Source organism: Cavia porcellus, unplaced genomic scaffold (assembly GCF_034190915.1).
Source record: "Cavia porcellus strain 051 isolate PalLab524CR breed Dunkin Hartley unplaced genomic scaffold, mCavPor4.1 scaffold_2, whole genome shotgun sequence".
NCBI lineage: Eukaryota > Metazoa > Chordata > Mammalia > Rodentia > Caviidae > Cavia > Cavia porcellus.
The window spans coordinates 156,386,752-156,403,464 of record NW_026947485.1 but is presented as its reverse complement, the minus strand read 5'-3'; positions in this window follow the sequence as shown (position 1 = coordinate 156,403,464).

Sequence of the window (16,713 nt, the reverse complement as noted above, 5' to 3'; positions counted from 1 at the left end):
GTAGGAGTGAGAAAAACATCACAGTGTGGTTTGAATCGGAAGGCCTGAATTATGATAGGCAGTGAGTGGCAATGTAGGATGGAGAAAAGCACCACGGGGTGGTCAGCATGGGGTGGTCAGGAAACATGCAGTGGCAATGTAGGATAGGTTTCTGAAAAACATCGCGGGGTTTTGCGCATTGTAAGGGTTTCTCACAGGCCATTCACTAGTAGGAGTGAGAAATACATTATGGTGTAGTGTGAATCATAGGGCCTGAATCAGGATAGACAGTGAGTGGTAATGTAGCATGGAGAAGCACCAGGGGTCGTCAGCATTGGGAGGTCAGGAAACATGCAGTGGCGATGTAAGATAAGTTTCTGAAAAAATCGTGTGGTGGTGCACATTGAAATGTTTTCTATCAGGCCATTCACTAGTAGGAGAGAGAAAAACATCATGGGTTGGTGTGTATCGGAGGGCCTGAATCAGGATAGGCAGTGAGTGGCAATGAAAATTAAGAAAAGCACCATGGTGTGATCAGCATGGGGAGGTCAGGAAACATGCAGTGGCTATAAAGGATAGGTTTCTGATAAACTTCGCAGGGTGGTGCGCATTGTAAGGTTTCTAACAGGAAATTTACTAGTAGGATTGAGAAAAACATCACGGGGTGGTGTGAATCGGAGGGCCTGAATCAGGATAGGCAGTGAGTGGCAATGTAGGATGCAGAAAAGCACCAAGGGGTGGTCAGGATGGGGAGGTCAGGAAACATGCCGTGGCTATGAGCATAGGTATCTGAAAAACATCGTGGCTTGGTGCGCATTGTAAGGGTTTCTAACAGGCCATTAACTAGTAGGAGTGAAAAATACATCATGCTGTGGTGTGAAGTGGAGGGCCCGAATCAGGATAGGCAGTGAGTGGTAATGTAAAATGAAGAAAAGCACCACGGGTTGGTCAGCATGGGGAGGTCAGGAAACATGAAATGGCAATGTAGGATACGTTTCTGAAAAACATCGCGGGATGGTGAGAATTGTAAGGGTTTCTAACAGGCCATTGACTAGTAGGAGAGAGAAAAACATCACGGTGTGGTGTGAATCAGAGGTGCTGAATCAGGTTAGGCAGTAAGTGGCAATGTAGAATGGAGAAAATCACCAGGGGTGGTCAGCATGGGGAGGGCAGGAATCATGCAGTGGCAATGTAGGATATTTTTCTGAAAAACATTACGGGGTGGTGTGCATTGTAATGGTTTCTAACAGGCCATTCACTAGTAGGAGTGAGAAAAGCATCACGGGATCGTGTGAATCAGATGTTCTGAATTAGAATAGGCAGTGATTGGCAATGTAGCATGGAGAAAAGCACCACAAGTTGGTCAGGATGGGGAGGTCAGGAAACATGCAGTGGTAATGTAGCATAGGTTTCAGAAAAACTTCGCGGGGTGGTGCACATTGTAATTCTTTTTAACAGGCCATTCACTATTAGGAGTCAGAAAAACATCCCGGGCTGGTGTGAATCTGAGGTCCTGAATTAGCATAGGCAGTGAGTGGCAATGTAGGATGAAGAAAAGCACCACGGATTGGTCTGCATGGGGAGGTCAGAAAACATGCAGTGGCAATGTAGGATAGGTTTTGAAAATCATCGCGGGGTGGTGCAAAATGTAAGTGTTTCTAACAGGCATTTCAATAGTAGGAGTGAGAAAAACATCACGGGGTGGTGTGAATCGGACTGTCTGAATTAGGATAGGCAGTGAGTGGCAATGCAGGATGGATAAAAGCACCAAAGCGTATTCAGCATGGGGAGGTCAGGAAACATGCGGTGGCAATGTAGGATAGGTTTCTGAAAATCATCCCGGGGTGGGGCGCATTGTAAAGTTTTCTAAAAGGCCATTCACTACTAGGAGTGAAAAAAACATAATGGGGAGGTGTGAATTGGAGTGTCTGAATTAGGATAGGCAGTGAGTGGCAATGTAGGATGGAGAAAAGCATCACAGCGTACTCAGCATGGGGAGGTCAGTAAACATGAGGTGGCAATGTAGGATAGGTTTGTGTAAAACATCGCGTGGTGGTGCGCATCGTAAGGGTTTCTAACAGGCCATTCACTCGTAGGAGTGAGAAAAACAACACAGGGTGGTGTGAATCGGGGGGCCTGAATTAGATTTGGCAGGGAGTGGTAATGTAGAATGGAGAAATGCAAGACGGCGTGGGGAGCATGGGGAGTTCAGGAAACATGCAGTGGCAATGTAGGATAGGTTTCTGAAAAACATCGCAGGGTGCTGGGCATTGTAACGGTTTCTAACAGGCCTTTGACTAGTAGGAGTGATTAAAACGTCACGTGGTGGTTTGCTTAGGAGGGCATGAAATAGGATAGGCAGTGAGTGGCAATGTAGGATGGAGAAAAGCACCACAGGGTATTCAGCATGGGGAGGTCAGGAAACATGCGGTGGCAATGTAGGATAGGTTTCTGATAAACATCGCATGGTGGTGTGCATTGTAAGGGTTTCTAACAGGCCATTCACTAGTAGGAGTGAGAAAAACATCACGGGGTGGTGTGAATCGGACGGCCTGAATTAGATTAGGCAGTGAGTGGTAATGTAGAATGGAGAAATGCAAGACGGTATGGTGAGCATGGGGAGTTCAGGAAACATGCAGTAGCAATGTAGGATAGGTTTATGAAAAACATCGCGGGGTGGTGGGCATTGTGAGGGTTTGTAACAGGCCATACAATTGTAGGAAAGTGAAAAACCTCACAGGAGGGTGTAAATTGTAGGGCCTGAATTAGGATAGGCAGTGAGTGTCAATGTAGGATTTTGAAAACACCAAGGGGTGGTCAGCACGGGGAAGTCAAGAAACATGCGGTGGCAATGTAGGATAGGTTTCTGAAAAACATCTAGGGGTGGTGCGCATTGAAAGGTTTTCTAACAGGCCAATCACTAGTAGGATTGAGAAAACATCACGGGGTGGTGTGAATCGGTGGGCCAGAATTATCATAGGCAGCGAGTGGGAATGAAGGATGGAGAAAAGCACCACGGGGTGGTCAGCATTGGGAGATCAGGAAACATGCGGTGGCAATCTAGGATAGGTTTCTGAAAAACATCGCGGTGGGGTAGCATTGTAAGGTTTGCTAACAGGCCATTCACTAGTTGGAGTGACAAAAACATAACGGGGTGGTGTGAATCGGAGGGCCTGAATTAGCATAGGCAGTGATTGGCAATGTAGGATGGGGAAAAGCACTATGGGGTGGTCAGAATGGGGAGGTCAGGAAACATGCGGTTGCAATGTAGGATATGTTTCTGAAAAATATCGCGTGGTGGTGCGCATTGTAAGTTTTTCTAACAGGCCATTCACTAGTAGGAGTGAGAAAAACATAACGGGGTTGTGTGAATTGGAGGGTCTAAATTAGATTAGGCATTGAGTGGTAATGTAGAATGGAGAAAAGCAAGACGGTGTAGTGAGCCTGGGGAGTTCAGGAAACATGCAGTTGCAATGTAGGATAGGTTTCTGAAAAACATTACGGGGTTGTGCGCATTGTAAGGGTTTCTAACAGGCCTTTCACTAGTAGGAGTGATAAAAACGTCACGGGGTGGTTTGTTTCAGAGGGCCTGAAATAGGATAGGCAGTGAGTGGCAATGTAGGATGGAGAAACGCACCCCGGGTTGGTCAGCATGGGGAGGTCAGGAAACATGTGGTGGCAATATAGGATAGGTTTCTGAAAACATCGCGTCGTGGTGCACATTGTAAGGGTTTCTAACAGGGCATTCACTAGTAGGAGTGCGAAAAACACGGGTTGTTGTGAATCGGAGTGTCTGAATTAGGATAGGCCATGAGTGGCAATGTAGGATGGGGAAAAGCACCACTGGGTATTCAGCATGGGGAGTTCAGGAAACATGCGGTGGCAATGTAGGATAGGTTTCTGAAAAACATCGCCTCGTGGTGCACATTGTAAGGGTTTCTAACAGGCCATACACTAGTAGGAGTGAGAAAAAATCACGGGGTTTTGTCAATCGGAGGGCCTGAATTAGAATAGGCAGTGAGTGGCAATGTACGATGGGGAAAAGCACCACTGGGTTGTCAGCATGTGGAGGTCAGGAAAAATGCGGCAGCAATGTAGAATAGGTTTCTGAAAAACATCGTTGGGTGGTGTGCATTGTAAGGTTTTCTAACAGGCCATTCACTAGTAGGAGTGAGAAAAACATCACGGGGTGGTGTGAATCGGAGGGCCTGAATTATCATAGGCAGTGAGTGGCAATGGAGTGTGGAGAAAAGCACCACGGGTTTGTCAGAATGGAGAGGTCAGGAAACATGCGGTGGCAATGTACGATAGGTATCTGAAAAACATCGTGGGGTGGTGAGCATTGTAAGGTTTTCTAACAGGCCATTCACTAGTAGGAGTGAGAAAAACATCACGGGGTGGTATGAATTAGAGTGTCTGAATTAGGATAGGCAGTGAGTGTCAATGTAAGATGGAGAAAAGCACCATGGGTTGGTCAGCATGGGAAGGTCTGGAAACATGCGGTGGCAATGTAGGATAATTTTCTGAAAAACATCGCCGGGTGGGTCGCATTGTAAGGTTTTCTAACAGGCCATTCACTAGTAGGAGTGAGAAAAACATCACGGGGTGTTATGAATCAGAGTGTCTGAATTAGGATAGGCAGTGATTGGCAATGGAGGGTGGATAAAAACACCAGGGGGTGGTCAGCAACGGGAGGTCAGGAGACATGCGGTGGTAACATAGCATAGGTTTCTGAAAATCATCACGGGGTGGGGCGCATTGTAAAGGTTTCTAAAAGGCCATTCACTAATAGGAGTAAAAAAAACATAATGGGGTGGTGTGAATCGGAGTGTCTGAATTAGGATAGGCAGTGAGTGGCAATGTAGGATGGAGAAAAGCATTACAGCGTATTAAGCATTGAGAGGTCAGTAAACATGAGGTGGCAATGTAGGATAGGTTTCTGTAAAACATCGCGTGGTGGTGCGCAAAGAAAGGGTTTCTAACAGGCCATTCCCTAGTAGGAGTGAGAAAAACATCACGGGGTGGTGTGAATCGGGGGGCCTGAATTAGATTTGGCAGGGAGTGGTAATGTAGACTGGAGAAATGCAAGACGGCGTGGTGAGCATGGGGAGTTCAGGAAACATGCAGTGGCAATGTAGGATAGGTTTCTGAAAAACATCGCAGGGTGGTGGGCATTGTAAGGGTTTCTAACAGGCCTTTGACTAGTAGGAGTGATAAAAAAGTCACGTGGTGGTTTGCTTAGGAGGGCCTGAAATAGGATAGGCATGGAGTGGCAATGTAGAATGGAGAAAAGCACCCTCTATTGGTCAGCATGGGGCGGTCAGTATACATGCAGTGGCAATGTAGGATAGGTTTCTGAAAAACATCGCGGGGTGGTGCGCATTGTAAGGGTTTCGAAAAGGCCATTCACTAGTAGGAGTGAGAAAAACTTCACGGGGTGGTGTGAAACCCAGGGCCTGAATTAGCATAGGCAGTGAGTGGCAATGTAAGATGGAGAAAAGCACAACGGGGTGTTCAGCATGGGAAGGTCTGGAAACATGCGGAGGCAATGTAGCATCGGTTTCTGAAAAACATCGCGGGGTGGGGCGCATTGTAAGTGTTTCTAACAGGCGATTCACTTATAGGAGTGAGAAAAACATCATGGTGTGGTGTGAATTGGAGGGCCTGAATTATCATAGGAAGTGAGTGGTAATGGAGGGTGGAGAAAAGCACCCTCGGGTGGTCAGAATGGAGAGGTCAGGAAACATGCGGTGGCAATGTAGGATAGGTTTCTGAAAAACATCGCTGGGTGGGGCGCATTGTAAGGGTTTCTAAAAGGCCATTCAATAGTAGGAGTGAGAAAAACATCACGGGGTGGTGTGAATCAGAGTCTTTGAATTAGGATAGGCAGTGAGTGGCAATGTAGGATGGAGAAAAGCACCACAGGGTATTCAGCATGGGGAGGTCAGGAAACATGCGGTGGCAATGTAGGATAGGTTTCTGATAAACAGTGCGTGGTGGTGCGCATTGTAAGGGTTTCTAACAGGCCATTCACTAGTAGTAGTGAGAAAAACATCACGGGGTGGTGTGAATCGGAGGGCCTGAATTATCATAGGCAGTGAGTGGCAATGGAATGTGGAGAAAAGCACTACGGGTTGGTCAGAATGGAGAGGTGAGGAAACATGCGGTGGCAATGTAGGATAGGTATCTGAAAAACATTGCGGGGTGGTGCGCATTGTAAGGTTTTCTAACAGGCCATTCACAAGTAGGTGTGAGAAAAACATCACGGGGTGGTGTGAATCAGAGTGTCTGAATTAGGATAGGCAGTGAGAGGCAATGTAGGATGGCGAAAACACCATGGGGTGGTCAGCATGGGGAGGTCTGGAAACATGCGGTGGCAATGTAGGATAGGTTTCCGAAAAACATCGCGGGGTGGGTCGCATTGTAAGGGTTTCTAACAGGCCATTCACAGTAGGAGTGAGAAAAACATCACAGGGTGGTGTGAATCGGAGTGTCTGAATTAGAATAGGCAGTGAGTGGCAATGTAGGATGGAGAAAAGCACCATAGCGTGGTCAGCATGGGGAAGTCTGGAAACATGCGGTGGCAATGTAGGATAGGTTTCTGAAAAACATCGCGGGGTGGGTCGCATTGTAAGGGTTTCTAACAGGCCATTCACAGTAGGAGTGAGAAAAATATCACGGGGTGGTGTGAATCGGGCTGTCTGAATTAGGATAGGCAGTGAGTGGCAATGTAGGAAGGAGAAAAGCACCATGGGGCGGTCAGCATGGGAAGGTCAGGAAACATGCGGTGGCAATGTAGGATAGGTTTCTGAAAAACATCGAGGGGTAATGTGCATAGAAAGGGTTTCTAACAGGCCATTCACTAGTAGGAGTGAGAAAAACATCACGGGGTGGTGTGAATCAAGGCCTGAATTAGCGTAGGCAATGAGTGGCAATAGAGGGTGGAGAGAAGCACCACGGGTTGGTCAGCAAGGGGAGGTCAGGAAACATGCGGTGGCATTGTAGGATAGGTTTCTGAAAAACATCAAGCGGTGGTGCACATTGTAAGGGTTTCTGACAGGCCATTCACTAGTAGGAGTTACAAAAACATCACGGGGTGGTGTGAATCGAATTGTCTGAATTATGATAGGCAGTCAGTGGCAATGTAGGAAGGAGAAAAGCACCATGGGGTGGTCAGCATGGGGAGGTCTGGAAACATGCGGTCGCAATGTAGGATAGGTTTCTGAAAAACATCTCGGGTTGGTGCGCATTGTAAGGCTTTCTGAAAGGCCATTCACTAGTAGGAGTTAGAAAAACATCAAGGGGTGGTGTGAATCGGAGGGAGTGAATTAAAATAGGCAGTGAGTGGCAAGGGAGGATGGAGAAAAGCACCACGGGGTTGTCAGCAAGCGGAGGTTAGGAAAAATGCAGCAGGAATGTAGAATAGGTTTCTGAAAAACATCGTGGGGTGGTGCGCATTGTAAGGGTTTCTAACAGGCCATTCACTAGTAGCAGTGAGAAAAACATCACGGGGTGGTGTGAATCGGAGTGCCTGAGTTAGGATACGCAGTGAGTGGCAATGGAGGGTGGAGAAAATCACCACGGGGATGTCAGCATGGGGAGGTCAGGAAACATGCGGTGGCAATGTAGGATAGGTTTCGGAAAAACATCGCGGGGTGGTGCTCATTGTAAGTGTTTCTCACAGGCCATTCACTAGTAGGAGGGAGAAAAACCTCACGGGGTGGGGTGAAGCGGAGAGCCTGAATTACGATAGGCAGCGAGTGACAATTTGTTTGGTGAAAAGCACCATGGGGTGGTCAGCATGGGGAGGTCAGGAAACAGGCGGTGGCAATGTAGGATAGGTTTCTGAAACACTTCACGGAGTGGTGCGCATTGTAAGGGCTTCGAACAGGCCATTCACTAGTAGGAGTGAGAAAAACTTCACGGGGTGGTGTGAAACCCAGGGCCTGAATTAGGATAGACAGTGATTGGCAATGTAGGATGGGGAAAAGCACACGGGGTGGTCAGAATGGGGAGTTCAGGAAACATGCGGTGGCAATGTAGCATAGGTTTCTGAAAAACATCGCGGGGTGGGGCGCATTGTAAGGGTTTCTAACAGGCCATTCCCTAGTAGGAATGGGAAAAACATCACGGGCTGGTGTGAATTGGATTGTCTGAATTAGGATAGGCAGTGAGTGGTAATGTAGAATGGAGAAAAGCAAGACGGTGTAGTGAGCATGGGGAGTTCAGGAAACATGCAGTTGCAATGTATGTTAGGTTTCTGAAAAGCATCACGGGGTGGTGCGCATTGTAAGTGTTTCTAAAAAGCCTTTCACTAGTAGGAGTGATAAAAACTTCACGGGGTGCTTTGATTCGGAGGGCCTGAAATAGGATAGGCAGTGAGTGGCAATGTAGGATGGAGAAACGCACCCCGGGTTGGTCAGCATGGGGAGGTCAGGAAACATGCGCTGGCAATATAGGATAGGTTTCCCGAAAAACATCGCGGGGTGGGGCGCATTGTAAGGGTTTCTAACAGGGCATTCACTAGTAGGAGTGCGAAAAACACAGGTTGGTGTGAATCGGAGTGTCTGAATTAGGATAGGCAGTGAGTGGCAATGTAGGATGGGGAAGAGCACCACAGGGTATTCAGCATGGGAAGGTCAGGAAACATGCGGTGGCAATGTAGGATAGGTTTCTGAAAAACATCGCGTGGTGGTGCGCATTGTAAGGGTTTCTAACAGGCCATTCACTAGTAGGAGTGAGAAAAACATCACGGGGTGGTGTGAATCGGAGGGCCTGAATTAGATTAGGCAGTGAGTGGTAATGTAGAATGGAGAAAAGCAAGATGGCGTGGTAAGCATTGGGAGTTCAGGAAACATGGAGTGGAAATGTAGGATAGGCTTCTGAGAAACATCGCAGGGCGGTGCGCATTGTTAGGGTTTCCAACAGGCCTTTCACTAGTAGGAGTGATAAAAACGTCTCGGGGTGGATTGCTTAGGAGGGCCTGAAATACGATAGGGAGTGAGGGGCAATGTAGGATGGAGAAATGCACCATGGGGCTGTCAGCATGGGGAGGTCAGGAAACATGCGGTGGCAATGTAGGATAGGTATCTGAAAAACATCGCGGGGTGGTGTGAATCGGAGGGCCTGAATTATCATAGGCAGTGAGTGGCAATGGAGTGTGGAGAAAAGCACCACGGTTGGTCAGAATGGAGAGGTAAGGAAACATGCGGTGGCAATGTAGGATAGGTATCTGAAAAACATCGCGGGGTGGTGCGCATTGTAAGGTTTTCTAACAGGCCATTCACTAGTAAGTGTTAGAAAAACATCACGGGGTGGTGTGAATCAGAGTGTCTGAATTAGGATAGGCAGTGAGAGGCAATGAAGGATGGAGAAAACCAACACAGGGTATTAAGCATGGGAAGGTCAGGAAACATGCCGTGGCAATGTAGGAAAGGTTTCTGAAAAACATCGTTGGGTGGTGCGCATTGTAAGTTTTTCTAACAGGCCATTCACTAGTAGGAGTGAGAAAAACATCACGGGGTGGTGTGAATCGGAGTGTTTGAATTAGGATAGGCAGTGAGTGGCAATTTAGGATGGAGAAAAGCACCATGGGGTGGTCAGCATGGGGAGGTCTGGAAACATGCGGTTGCAATGTAGGATAGGTTTCCGAAAAACATCGCGGGGTGGGTCGCATTGTAAGAGTTTCTAACAGGCCATTCGCAGTAGGAGTGAGAAATACATCACAGGGTGGTGTGAATCGGAATGTCTGAATTAGGATAGGCAGTGAGTGGCAATGTAGGATGGAGAAAAGCACCATGGGGTGGTCAGCATGGGGAGGTCTGGAAACATGCGGTGGCAATGTAGGATAGGTTTCTGAAAAACATCGCTGGGTGGGTCGCATTGTAAGGGTTTCTAACAGGCCATTCACAGTAGGAGTGAGAAAAATATCACGGGGTGGTGTGAATCGGGGTGTCTGAATTAGGATAGGCAGTGAGTGGCAATGTAGGAAGGAGAAAAGCACCATGAGGCGGTCAGCATGGGGAGGTCAGCAAACATGCGGTGGCAATGTAGGATTGGTTTCTGAAAAACATCGAGGGGTGATGCGCATTGTAAGTGTTTCTAACAGGCCATTCACTAGTAGGAGTGAGAAAAACATCACGGGGTGGTGTGAATCAGAGGGCCTGAATTAGCACAGGCAGTGAGTGGCAATAGAGCGTGGAGAAAAGCACCACGGGTTGGTCAGCAAGGGGAGGTCAGGAAACATGCGGTGGCTATGTAGGATAGGTTTCTGAAAAACATCGTGGGGTGGTGCGCATTGTAAGGGTTTCTGACAGGCCATTCACTAGTAGGAGTTAGAAAAACATCACGGGGTGGTGTGAATCGGAGTGTCTGAATTATGATAGGCAGCGAGTGGCAATGTAGGAAGGAGAAAAGCTCCATGGGGTGGTCAGCATGGGGAGGTCTGGAAACATGCGGTCGCAATGTAGGATAGGTTTCTGAAAAAACATCTCGGGGTGCTGCGCATTGTAAGGGTTTCTGACAGGCCATTCACTAGTAGGAGTTAGAAAAACATCAAGGGGTGGTGTGAATCGGAGTGAGTGAATTAAAATAGGCAGTGAGTGGCAAGGGAGGATGGAGAAAAGCACCACGGGTTTGTCAGCAAGCGGAAGTCAGGAAAAATGCAGCAGGAATGTAGAATACGTTTCAGAAAAACATCGTGGGGTGGGGCGCATTGTAAGGGTTTCTATCAGGCCATTCACTTGTAGGAGTGAGAAAAACAAAAGGGGGTGGTGTGACACGGGGTGTCTGAATTAATATAGGCAGTGAGTGGAAATGTAGGATGGAGAAAACACCACAGGGTATTCAGCATGGAGAGGTCAGGAAACATGAGGTGGCAATGTAGGATAGGTTTCTGAAAAACATCGTGGGGTGGTGGGCATTGTAAGTGTTTCTAACAGGCCTTTCACTAGTAGAAGTGATAAAAAAGTCACGGTATGGTTTGCTTCGGAGGGTCTGAAATAGGATAGGCAGTGCGTGGCAATGTAGGATGGAGAAAAGCACCACGGGGTTGTCAGCATGTGGAAGTCAGGAAAAATGCGGAAGCAATGTAGAATAGGTTTCTGAAAAACATCCTGTGGTGGTGCGCATTGTAAGGGTTTCTAACTGGCCATTCACTAGTAGGAGTGAGAAAAACATCACGGGGTGGTGTGAATCAGAGGGCCTGAATTAGCATAGGCAGGGCGTGGCAATGTAGGATGGAGAAAAGCACTCCGGGATGGTCAGCATTAGGAGGTCAGGAAACATGCGGGGGCATTGTAGGATATGTTTCTGAAAAACATCGCAGGTTGGTGCGCATTGTAAGGTTTCTAACAGGCCATTCACTAGTAGGAGTGAGAAAAACATAACGGGGTGGTGTGAATCGGAGGGGCTGAATTAGAATAGGCAGTGAGTGGCAATGGAGGGTGGAGAAAAACACCAGGGGGTGGTCAGCAAGGGGAGTTCAGGAAACATGCGGTATCAATGTAGGATAGGTTTCTGAAAAGCATCGCGGGGTGGGGCGCATTGTAAAGGTTTCTAAAAGGCCATTCACTAATAGGAGTCAAAAAAACATAATGGGGTGGTGTGAATCGGAGTGTCTGAATTAGGATAGGCAGTGAGTGGCAATGTAGGATGGAGAAAAGCATTACAGCGTATTCAGCATGGGATGGGCAGGAAAGATGCGGTGGCAATGTAGGATAGGTTTCTGAAAATCATCGCGGGGTGGGGCGCATTGCAAAGATATCTAAAAGGCGATTCACTAATAGGAGTGAAAAAAACATAATGGGGTGGTGTGAATCTGAGTGTCTGAATTAGGATAGGCAGTGAGTGGCAATGTAGGATGGAGAAAAGCATTACAGCGTTTTCAGCATGGGGAGGTCAGTAAACATGAGGTGGCAATGTAGGATAGGTTTCTGTAAAACATCGCGTGGTGGTGCGTATCGTAAAGGTTTCTAACAGGCCATTCACTAGTAGGAGTGAGAAAAACATCACGGGGTGGTGTGAATCAGAGGGCCTGAATTAGCATAGGCAGGGCGTGGCAATGTAGGATGGAGAAAAGCACTCCGGGATGGTCAGCATTAGGAGGTCAGGAAACATGCGGGGGCATTGTAGGATAGGTTTCTGAAAAATATCGCAGGGTGGTGGGCATTGTAAGGGTTTCTAACAGGCTTTTGACTAGTAGGAGTGATAAAAAAGTCACGTGGTGGTTTGCTAAGAGGGCCTGAAATAGGATAGGCATGGAGTGGCAATGTAGAATGGATAAAAGTACCCTCTGTTGGTCAGCATGGGGAGGTCAGTAAACATGCAGTGGCAATGTAGGATAGGTTTCTGAAAAACATCGCGGGGTGGTGCGCATTGTAAGTGTTTCTAACAGGCCATTCACTAGTAGGAGTGAGAAAAACATCACGGGGTGGTGTGAATCAGAATGTCTGAATTAGGATAGGCAGTGATTGGCAATTTAGGATGGAGAAAAGCACCACAGGGTATTCAGCATGGGGAGGTCAGGAAACATGCGGTGGCAATGTAGGATAGGTTTCTGAAAAACATTGTGTGGTGGTGCGCATTGTAAGGGTTTCTAACAGGCCATTCACTAGTAGGAGTGAGAAAAACATCACGGTGTGGTGGGAATCTGAGGGCCTCAATTAGATTAGGCAGTGAGGGGTAATGTAGAATGGAGAAATGCAAGACGGCATGGTGAGCATGGGGAGTTCAGGAAACATGCAGTAGCAATGTAGGATTGGTTTCAGAAAAACATCGCGGGGTGGTGGGCATTGTAAGGGTTTGTAACATGCCATTCACTTGTAAGAGAGTGAAAAACCTCACAGGAGGGTGTGAATTGGAGGGCCTGAATTAGGATAGGCAGTGAGTGGCAATGTAGGATGGAGAAAACACCAAGGTGTGGTCAGCACGGGGAGGTCAGGAAACATGAGGTGGCAATGTAGGATAGCTTTCTGAAAAACATCGAGGGGTGGTGTGCATTGAAAGGTTTTCTAACAGGCAATCACTAGTAGGATTGAGAAAAACATCATGGGGTGGTGTGAATCGGAGGGCCAGAATTAGCATAGGCGGTGAGTGGGAATGGAGGATGGAGAATAGCACCACGGGGTGGTCAGCTTTGGGAGTTCAGGAAAAATGCAGTTGCAATGTAGGATAGGTTTCTGAAAAACATCACGGGGTGCTGCGCATTGTAAGGGTTTCTAAGAGGCCTTTCACCAGTAGGAGTGATTAAAAACATCACGGGGTGGTTTGTTTCGGAGGGCCTGAAATAGGATAGGCAGTGAGTGGCAATGTAGGATGTAGAAAAGCACGATGGTTAGGTCAGCATGGAGAGTTCATGAAACATGCAGTGGCAATGAAGGATAGGTTTCAGAAAAACATCGCGGGGTGGTGCGCATTGTAAGGGTTTCTAACATGCCATTCACTAGTAGGAGTGAGAAAAACATAACAGGGTGGTGTGAATCGGAGGGCCTGAATTAGCATAGGCAGTGATTGGGAATGTAGGTTGGGGAAAAGCACCACGGGGTGGTATGAATGGGGAGGTGAGGAAACATGCGGTGGCAATGTAGGATAGGTTTCTGAAAAACATCGCGGGGTGGTGCGCATTGTAAGGGTTTCTAACAGGCCATTCACTAGTAGAAGTGAGAAAAATATCACGGGGTGGTGTGAATCGGAGGGCCTGAATTAGGATAGGCAGTCAGTGGCAATGTAGGATGGCGAAAAGCACCACTGGGTTGTCAGCATGGGGAGGTCAGGAAAAATGCAGCAGCTGTGTAGAATAGGTTTCTGAAAAACTTCGTTGTGTGGTGCGCATTGTAAGGGTTTCTAACTGGCCATTCACTAGTAGGAGTGAGAAAAACATCACGGGAATGTGTGAATGAGAGTTTTTGAATTAGTATAGGCAGTGAGTGGCAATGTAGGATGGAGAAAATCTCCACAGGGTATTCAGCATGGGGAGGTCAGGAAACATGTGGTGGCAATGTAAGATAGGTTTCTGATAAACATCACGTGGGGGTGCGCATTGTAAGGGTTTCTAACAGGCCATTCACTCGTAGGAGTGAGAAAAACATCACGGGGTGGTGTGAATCGGAGGGCCTGAATAAGATTAGGCAGTGAGTGGTAATGTAGAATGGAGAAATGAAAGACGGCATGGTGAGCATGGGGAATTCAGGAAACATGCAGTAGCAATGTAGGATAGGTTTCTGAAAAACATCACTGGGTGGTGCGCTTGGTATTTGTTTGTAACAGGCCATTCACTTGTAGGAGAGTGAAAAACCTCACAGGAGGGTGTGAATTGGAGTGCCTGAAATAGGGTAGTCATTGAGAGGCAATGTAGAATGGAGAAACGCACCCCGGGTTGGTCAGCATGGGGAAGTCAGGAAACATGTGGTGGCAATATAGTATAGGTTTCCCTAAAAACATCGCGGGGTGGGGCGCATTGTAAGGGTTTCTAACAGGGCATTCACTAGTAGGAGTGCGAAAAACACGGGTTGGTGTGAATCGGAGTGCCTGAATTATGATAGGCAGTGAGTGGCAATGTAGGATGGGGAAAAGCACCAGAGGGTATTCAGCATGGGGAGGTCAGGTAACATGCGGTGGTAATGTAGGACGGGTTTCTGAAAAACATCGCGTGGTGGTGCGCATTGTAGGGGTTTCTAACATGCCATTCACTAGGAGGATGAGAAAAACATCACGGGGAGGTGTGAATCGGAGGGCCTGAATTAGATTAGGCATTGAGTGGTAATGTAGAATGGAGAAAAACAAGACGGCGTGGTGAGCATGGGGAGATCAGGAAACATGCAGTGCTAATGTAGGATAGGCTTCTGAAAAACATCGCCGGGTGGTGCGCATTGTTAGGGTTTCTAACAGGCATTTCACTAGTAGGAGTGATAAAAACGTCACGGGGTGGTTTGCTTAGGATGGCCTGAAATACGATAGGCAGTGAGTGGCAATGTAGGATGGAGAAAAGCACCCGGGTTGGTCAGCATGGGGAGGTCAGAAAACATGCGGTGGCAATGTAGGATAGGTTTCTGAAAAACATCGGGTGGTGGGGCGCATTGTAAGGGATTCTAACAGGTAATTCACTAGTAAGAATGAGAAAAACATAACAGGGTGGTGTGAATCGGAGGGCCTGAATTAGCATAGGCAGTGATTGGGAATATAGGATGGGGAAAAGCACCACGGGGTGGTGAGAATGGGGAGGTGAAGAAACATGCGGTGGCAATGTAGGATAGGTTTCTGAAAAACATCACGGGGTGGTGCGCATTGTAAGGGTTTCTAACAGGCCATTCACTAGTAGAAGTGAGAAAAATACCTCGGGGTGGTGTGAATCGGAGGGCGTGAATAAGCATAGGCAGTGATTGGCAATTTAGGATGGGGAAAAGCACCACGGGGTGGTCAGAATGGGGAGGTCAGGAAACATGCGGTGGCAATGTAGGATCGGTTTCTGAAAATCATCGCGTGGTGGGGCGCATTGTAAGAGTTTCTAACAGGCCATTCACTAGTAGGAATGGGAAAAACATCACGGGGTGGTGTGAATCGGAATGTCTGAATTAGGATAGGCAGTGAGTGGCAATTTAGGATAGACAAAAGCACCACAGGGTATTCAGCATGGGGAGGTCCTGAAACATGCAGTGGCAATGTAGGATAGGTTTCTGAAAAACATCGCGGGGTGGTGCGCATTGTAAGGGTTTCTAACAGGCCTTTCACTAGTAGGAGTGATAAAAACGTCACAGGGTGGTTTGCTTAGGAGGGCCTGAAATACGATAGGCAGTGAGTGGCAATGTAGGATGGAGAAAAGCACCCGGGTTGGTCACCATGGAGAGGTCAAAAAACATGCGGTGGCAATTTAGGATAGGATTCTGAAAAACATTGTGTGGTGGTGCGCATTGTAATGGTTTCTAACAGGCCATTCACTAGTAGGAGTGAGAAAAACATAACGGGGTGGTGGGAATCGGAGGGCCTGAATTAGCATAGGCAGTGATTGGCAATGTAGGATCGGGAAAAGCACAACGGGGTGGTCAAAATGGTGAGGTCAGGAAACACGCGGTGGCAATGTAGGATAGGTTTATGTAAAACATCGCGGGGTGGTGCGCATTGTAAGGGTTTCTAACAGGCCATTCACTAGTAGGAGTGAGAAAAACATCACGGGGTGGTGTGAATCGGAGCGCCTGAATTAGGATAGGCAGTGAGTGGCAATGTAGGATGGGGAAAAGCACCACGGGGTTGTCAGGATGGGGAGGTCAGGAAAAATGCGGCAGCAATGTAGAATAGGTTTCTGAAAAACATCGTTGGGTGGTGCGCATTGTAAGGGTTTCTAACAGGCCATTCACTAGTAGGAGTGAGAAAAACATCACGGGGTTGTGTTAATCGGAGGGCCTGAATTATCATAGGCAGTGAGTGGCAATGGAGTGTGGAGTAAAGCACCCGGCTTGGTCAGCATGGGGATGTCAGGAAACATGCGGCGGCAATGTAGGATAGGTTTCTGAAAAACATTGTGTGGTGGTGCGCATTGTAAGGGTTTCTAACAGGCCATTCACTAGTAGGAGTGAGAAAAACATAACAGGGTGGTGTGATTCGGAGGACCTGAATTAGCATAGGCAGTGATTGGGAATGTAGGATAGGGAAAAGCACCACGGGGTGGTGAGAATGGGGAGGTGAGGAAACATGCGGTGGCAATGTAGGATAGGTTTCTGAAAAACATCGCGGGGTGATGCG